The sequence below is a fragment of the Chelmon rostratus genome, chromosome 5 (assembly GCF_017976325.1).
Source record: "Chelmon rostratus isolate fCheRos1 chromosome 5, fCheRos1.pri, whole genome shotgun sequence".
NCBI lineage: Eukaryota > Metazoa > Chordata > Actinopteri > Chaetodontiformes > Chaetodontidae > Chelmon > Chelmon rostratus.
Window position 1 is genome coordinate 7772746 of NC_055662.1, and position 7491 is coordinate 7780236.

The window sequence follows — 7491 nt, forward strand, 5'->3', positions numbered from 1 at the left end:
CTTTCTGCATGACACTGAGTGTGTGTGTGTGTGTGTTTGTGTGTGAAGTCACACATCACATATACATGAATGATTTCAAAGGAATTTGAAACTATTTAGAACTCTGAAACAGAGCGAGTCCTTGCTGTATATATAGTATCTGACTAACATGGCTTGTCACCATGGTTTTGTGATCTGTAAATAGCTGCTAACCTGTACAGGAAAGAGATCTTACCTCTCACTCAGTTTGTGTGTAAAAATGTTCCGCTAGATTCCTGAGTGCTGTGTCTAATATTGAACTTTTTTGTTTCCTTACCTTTAACTATAGAGCATTTGCAGGGTTCCTACACATGTGGAAAGGACAGGAAAAGCCTCTGAAAGAAATGAACATATTTGTTTTATAGATTATGGGGAAAGCTGAGAGTATCCACATATTAAAACATAGCTGCCAAACTTTCAGTAGTTAGGAGCAGGCAATATTTCAGTCCTACCAAGTCTTCACCAGACAAAACATGACAGAAGGGCAAGGTCTGTGTCTGTATAACAAGGGGTAGGCGATTTATTTGGCAGAACCCAAAAGGATATTATACAAATACAACAGTGGATGTAAGTAGGTTTATGCTAGGCAGACACACATACTGATGCCACACACAGCAGAGGAGGCTTTCCTGTAACACCAGCTGAGCTTGTGTTACAGTATGAAGTGTGGAGATAATATTAGCTCTGGCTATGTGACACGACACATAAAGCATGAAAAACACTTTCCCACATCCAACCTAAGATTCTGGTTATTCAGTTGGCTTCAGATGAGACTTAATGTTCACACAGTTTCTCTTGATGGTCCCTTGATATTAAATATGCCAACATTGCTCAAGTCTGTGGGTCTACAGTAGATGCTACTAGCTGCATTAGCTGTGGAACATGTGAATGCCAAATTTAACATGATAACCAACAAAATAAACAGGAAAACAATCTAACATTGGCAGGCTTGAATCCATCCATCCTGCTTTGATGTAAACTGATTACTGCACACATGAAGCCCAAGGGTTTACCAGTTGTTGTGGAAACAAATTTAATCAAGTTATTCCACTGGGTTATTTTTATCATGCTAAAACATTCAGGATTTTATTGATGGTTTTGCAAAATCCACATCATAGCAGAACATGAAGAAACCAGTATACCGCCCACCCCTAGGTGTAACATTGATTACATCTGGCTGACATCAAGGACAACCAATCAAGCAAAATGACTCTGATAAATACTTTTAATATGACAAGACATTGTCAAAAAATGAATCAGTATCATAGAAATGCCAAAAATGTATACATAAGGTAAAATAACCCTTTATTAATCCCATAGTGGTGCAGTGATGTCAGTAAAAATGTTATTGAAAATACACTGATTGAATGAACATAAATAATATTAGAAACATAACATTTTTATAATAATTGTACCTGCCTTTGCCCATATGGTGGATTGGACTGGTGGAAACCTAATGGATATTCTCTGCTTTTTCCTTTACTGAAGCTGCTATCCTCGCCCAGCATAATAACAGTACAGGACTGGATGTGCACAACTATCAGTCATCTTGCACCACTGCATAGATTATACATTATATTACACGCCTTGGGTGGTTGATTCTTCAGTTCCAGTGACAGGTGTTTGGTAGGAAAACAGTGCAGGAACCCTCAATGTAACTGTGGCCTCTCGCTGTCGTCTCTCAGGAAAGCCGCCCCCAGCGGCTCCTCTCCTCAGCCTGCTCCCACTATCTCAGCCTCTCAGCCCTCCCACAGCGGAGGAGCAACTTATACTGTACTTGACCTGCACACATACACATTCATGGTTGTCAATATGTAAAAAGAAATATCTACAGCAGATACCAGGGAGTATTAGCACTGGAGATCTTTAACTGTGTTGTAAAGACTGTTTTATTCAGACCTACTGAGCTTGTGGAACAAAATGATGGGCAGTTTACTGGTTGGAGGGATGAGGGATTACCAGAAAAGATACAAATCTCATATCGTTTGCCTTTTTTAAATGCTACATAGCTCTGCTTTCCCTTCATCAGTGCTGAGAGCTACAGAAAAACCGAGCAGGTTGTCTTGTTTTTGTCATTCTCTCTCTGATGATGAATGGGTCTTGTGAATCTAGAACAAGTAACTACCTAGGCTAGCTAGCTTTGATACAGACTGTTTTGAGACTACATATAATGAGTTGTATACACTAAGGAAAACTTCTTTACCACCATGTTTAGCATGAATGTGGATATACCACAGCTGAAATGAAGGAAATAAATATTTATATAATCTGAAATGAAACATTGTTGTGGAGTCTGTTTTTTTCAGAAAATAACCACTAATCACATTGGGAAGAGGTCTATAGGGAACATTGCAATTGCAAGTGTCTTTAAAAGCCACTTCAATTGTAAACAAATATCGCTGTGTAGCGTATTTCTCTGATCATATGCCTGTACTGTTTGAAGCTGCTGTGTCTTTTAGCTCTGTTAAAACTCCTGCTGCTGTTCGCAGCTGCCGGGTTAGTAACCCTTCCACTGCCGCTCACTTCTCGTCCGCTTTCAGTCAGATCTGCGTCACTACTGATCCTGCACACCTTGACACGGAGGCTCTTTGCTCTCAGTTTTTTAACACTTGCCAGTCTGCCATCGATTCTGCCGCCCCATTAAAGAGCAGGCAACGTTAAGTTAAATCTGAGCCCGCAGTGTCAGACAGGAGTGTGGCAGCTGAGCGTAAATGGAAAAAAAAGACAAACAAGAGGTGTCTTTTCAAATATTGAGTGATTGCTGGCGTCCTTATCAATTGTCTGTGAAAGAGGCAAAAAGGAAATATTTCTCTGACATTATTGTCTCTTACTGTCAAAAACCTCGTGTGTTGTTCAAAGTGATAAACTTTACCCTGAATGTGTCACAGGCTGTGGGAGCTGAGCCCTCTCCTTCTGTGTGTGAAAACTTTCTGCAATTTTTTATTGATAAAGTTGCTTCCACCAGAGCACTTATTTCACCTTCAGCCTCTGACCCCTCAGTGTTTCTCCCCTGTTCTGCTGTCTTTGACTCATTTGAGCCTGTGACCCTGGAGTGTGTGCAAGAGATTGTGGGGGGTTTAAAACCATCAGGTTCACCCAATGATCCTGTTCCTCCTCAACTTTTGAAAGAGGTTTTTCCCACTCTCGGGCCTAACTTACTCAGTATTATTAACAGCAGTCTGTCATTAGGAGTGGTTCCTGTCCAGTTTAAACATGCAGTTGTGCAGCCACTGATTAAAAAACCCGGACTGGATCCCACTGTTATGGCTAACTTTAGGCCTATTTCTAAACTGCCCTTCGTATCAAAAATCTATTGGTAGTTTGGACGGTAGTTTCTTTCTATGCGCCGCATAATGCGGTGCGCCCTATATATGAAAAAAGTTTTAAAATAGGCCATTCATTGAAGGTGCGCGTTATAATCCGGTGTAACATTCATATTTTTTCATTGTTAAGTGAAATAGTCATTTTATTATTCAGGTTGACAGCTGACTGCACGCGCCAGTAAAAGGATGACGGCACGCAGAGAGTGGAATACCGCTGTTACTTCGGCCACGCCCCCTGACTACGATAGCCATAATTAACCAATATTGATCCATATAAAAGGCGCATCGGATTTTAAGGCGCACTGTCGGTTTTTGAAAAAATAAAGGCTTTTAGGTGCCCCTTATAGTGCGGAAAATACGGTAAATGTTAAAATCAGATTCAGTCATGAACGGAGCCCGGCTGTGTTGTTGCTACCTGTCTGTATAAATGAACGAGTGCATTAAATCGAGCGCACGTTTTAGTATCTCGTGCGCACGATTTAGTTTTTTTTTCTTCCTGACACTTTAGGGGCTCCGTAAAAGAAACTGTAAAATGTATTAAATTACGTTTTTGGGAAATAACTTGAAAAATGAATCATTCTAAACTTTCCAGGTCCTGTCCTTGCATGAGCAGGCAGGCCATCGTGACCAATCCCATGCTCGTATTGAAGCACAGGAGGGGGCTGTACTATAAAAATAGGAGATAGGAGATTAATATAGGCCAGACTCTAGCTATCCTATAACGACTTCTCAGTGCCTGTGGGAACATTATGGGGATGATGCAGACAGAGGTGATGTCATCTCCTCTGCAGAGAGGCCTATTCTTTTTAAACTAAAATAAGAAAAATAAATACTTGAAAATACTGGAGGCTGTCCAGCTGAACCTGTAGAAATAATGGGAATGCATAAACATGCTGACAATGGGAAATTAGAAACACTCTCTGACAAACGCACTGAATGTCCCAAGATTAATTCTTGGAAGGAATATTACGAGACTGCTTTTTGTTCATGTAGTTTTGTCGTTTTAGTGGTTATGGAAATATATGGATATATGAATGAATGAGAAAAAATATTTCAGTAACTCACGTCACTGTCTCTGATATGGTTTGTGAACATGATAGTGTCTGTATGTGCTGAACCGTTTTATCCTGCAAGGAGTAGTTACGAAGGATAGATGGCGACACCTTGTGGCGACTTGGTTAAAGTACAGCCTGCAGGCAGCCACAGCGTTCTTGATAGAGGCGGTTACAAGCAGTTTAGATTACAACAAGTACTTTATTTAGCTGCCGCACGTGACAAACAGTTTTCACTTAGATATCACAACATTTTACAGAACATCATACATTTCTATCTCTGAGACAGGCCCACAAATAAAGCAGGGCAGGTAGTTCCACGGCTCGGTGTAGAGTGGCGCGCACCCGGTGGCCGTGGTGACTGTGCAGTGCGTGGCCATGTGCGTGCCGGGTGGACATTTGGCACAGATGAGGGTCTCCCCGGTGGACGGGTCCTGGCGCTCGGATTCCTCCACCGAAGCATCGCAGAGGACACCGGAGAGGTGGAGCGGCACCGCTAAGAGGAGCTGAAGAGAGGACCGCCATTGCTGCTCTCTGGGTTTTAATACAACTATTACTGCTGTTGGCTTCACTACAGCTGACTGGATTGGGTAGTAGTTAGGACAGCCCACAATACTACTCTGACTTGTACAAATACTAATGTGGTTCATAGAAGAATGCTAATATCACAGCAAGATGATCAAAAGCAGCAATATCACTGTGTGACGCTGGAGCCAAAAGATGATCACTGATACAACCTCAGTATGAGCTTTTCCAACACGTGTGCTTGTTTCTTTCTAAGACAAACTGCAACAATTCAAGATTCAAGATTCAAGATTCTTTATTGTCATTGAGCATGACATGTCAATGAAATTTTCATTGCAACCCCCATGTAAGAAACAAATAAGAAAGATAAGAAAGATTAGAAAGAATAAAATTAAGATAACTACAATAAAATAAACCAATGTGCATTAAAAATGTTCGTAAATGCAATTAAAAATATACCAGAATGAAAATATACTAAGGCAATAAAATATACTAAACAATAAACAATAAAATATGCCAGTGAAATGTGCCAACAGAATAGATAAATGACAATGACTGTCCAGCATTCACTAGAGACTCAGATATTCACATTAAGGCCTTAGTATTAATTTGTGGACAGAGGTGAGCCTAAATTAGAGCTGTTTCACTGAAGATGTGATTTTTTTTTTTTTTTTTTTTTTTTGAATGTCTCCATGTGTTAAAACCAAACAGACAATACTGGCACCAGCTGTAAGACAATAATAAAGTTCATGAGTTATAAAGGTTTACTCAGTTTTCCAGTATGAACTATAAACCAAAAAGCAACAAACATTTTCCCTTCACTCATATAGATTATGTTTCTTTGTTTCTGTAATGTTTTCTTATCATTAAATGTGAAAAAAAAAATACCGTTCAAAATCTTGACTGATTCATCTGTTGATAATTTGAAGAATTATTATTGTTGTTATTTTTTTATCAAACATCATTAAAAAGCACACATCATCACCTCTGTCTCTGGCTTTGGCATCTTCAACATATACAGAACACTGTTACACAGAATACTCACCATGCTGATGATGTGCATGTTGTCACTTCTGTTGAAGAGGGCTGGACAGCTTCCATTTTTATAGCGTATAAGCAAGTCTTTTATGTGTGGGCATCTGTGTGGTTTGCGGATACTGAGTTGTAAAACCCTCTCTCTAAAAGGTCAAAAAAACTTCAACGTGCAGAGTTAAGCATTAGAATTAAGAATTTTGGACGCAAAAACTAAGTGAAGGTGGTAAAAAGCAGCATTTTGTTGGGATCCAATGCAGAGAAATTGAATTGTGTTGGCAAGTTCTAGTTTTCTCGTCCCTGTGACAAGAAACTGATATGTCCACTCCTCAAAATCAGTATCACCATCGTTGAAGGATCTCACTTTCCTCGGGGATGTAGAGCCTGCTCATCCCCTTCTTGTACACAGTGTCTGTGTTGGATTTCCAGTCCAGTCTGTTGTCAATCACCACTCCAAGGCATTTGTAGTCCTCCACCTCCTCCACCACCTCCCCTCTGATCCGTAGTGGCTTTGAAGGCGTCTTCTTCCTCCTGAAGTCGATCACCATCTCTCTGGTCTTGCTGATGTTCAGCCTCAGGCGGTTCTGTTCGGACCACTCGACAAAGTTGTCTATCAGTGTCCTGTACTCCCCCTCCTCTCCCTCTCTTATACACCCGACAACAGCTGAGTCATCAGAGAACTTGTACTCAGAGTTGTACTTAAAGTCAGTGGTGCATAAGGTGAAGAGGAAGGGAGAAAGAGTCCCCCACAGTCCCCTGTGGAGCTCCTGTATCACTGACCACCACATCAGACAGCCCGCTGCCCAGACGGACAAACTGTGGCCGGCCTGTCAAGTAGTCAGCAATCCGGGAGATCAGTGAGTCGTTAACACCCATCCCTGCAGCTTCTCACCCAATAGCAGAGGTTGAATGGTGTTGAAAGCACTGGAGAAATCAAAGAATGAGCGCCTCGTCCACCATCAAGATGCATATGGACTCGTTGCAGCAGGTAAATGACAGCGTCATCCACTGCAAACTGCAGGGGGTCCAGGAATGTCTTCACCTGTGGACTCAGCTGGGCTAGGACCAATCTCTCCAGGACTTTCATCACATGGGATGTGAGGGCGACTGGTCTGTAGTCGGCTGGGTCAGATGGCCTCAGCTTCTTGGGGACTGGAACCAGGCAGGACGTCTTCCACAGCTTCGGGACTTTCTCCTGACTCAGGCTCAGGTTGAACAGATGTTCCAGTACAGGAGACAGCTGGCGAGCACAGGTCTTCAGGATCCTAGGTGTGATGCCATTGGGGCCTGCTGCCTTTCGCTTGAGTCTTTCCAGCTGCCTCTTTACCTGGCCTGAAGTCATCGTTGGGTGGTTAATGCTGGTGTCCTCAGTGGGGGAAGGGGAGGAGGAAAAGAAGGAGGGGGGGGGGGGGGGGGGCAGATGGAGAGGTGATGTGCGGGAGAATGCTGGCGGGTGGTGCCAGCCATTTGCGACAGTGTGGGTGGCAGGGGGCGTCTAATGAATTAAACTGCCACTTATCAGTTTGGACTTTGTGCTGGTG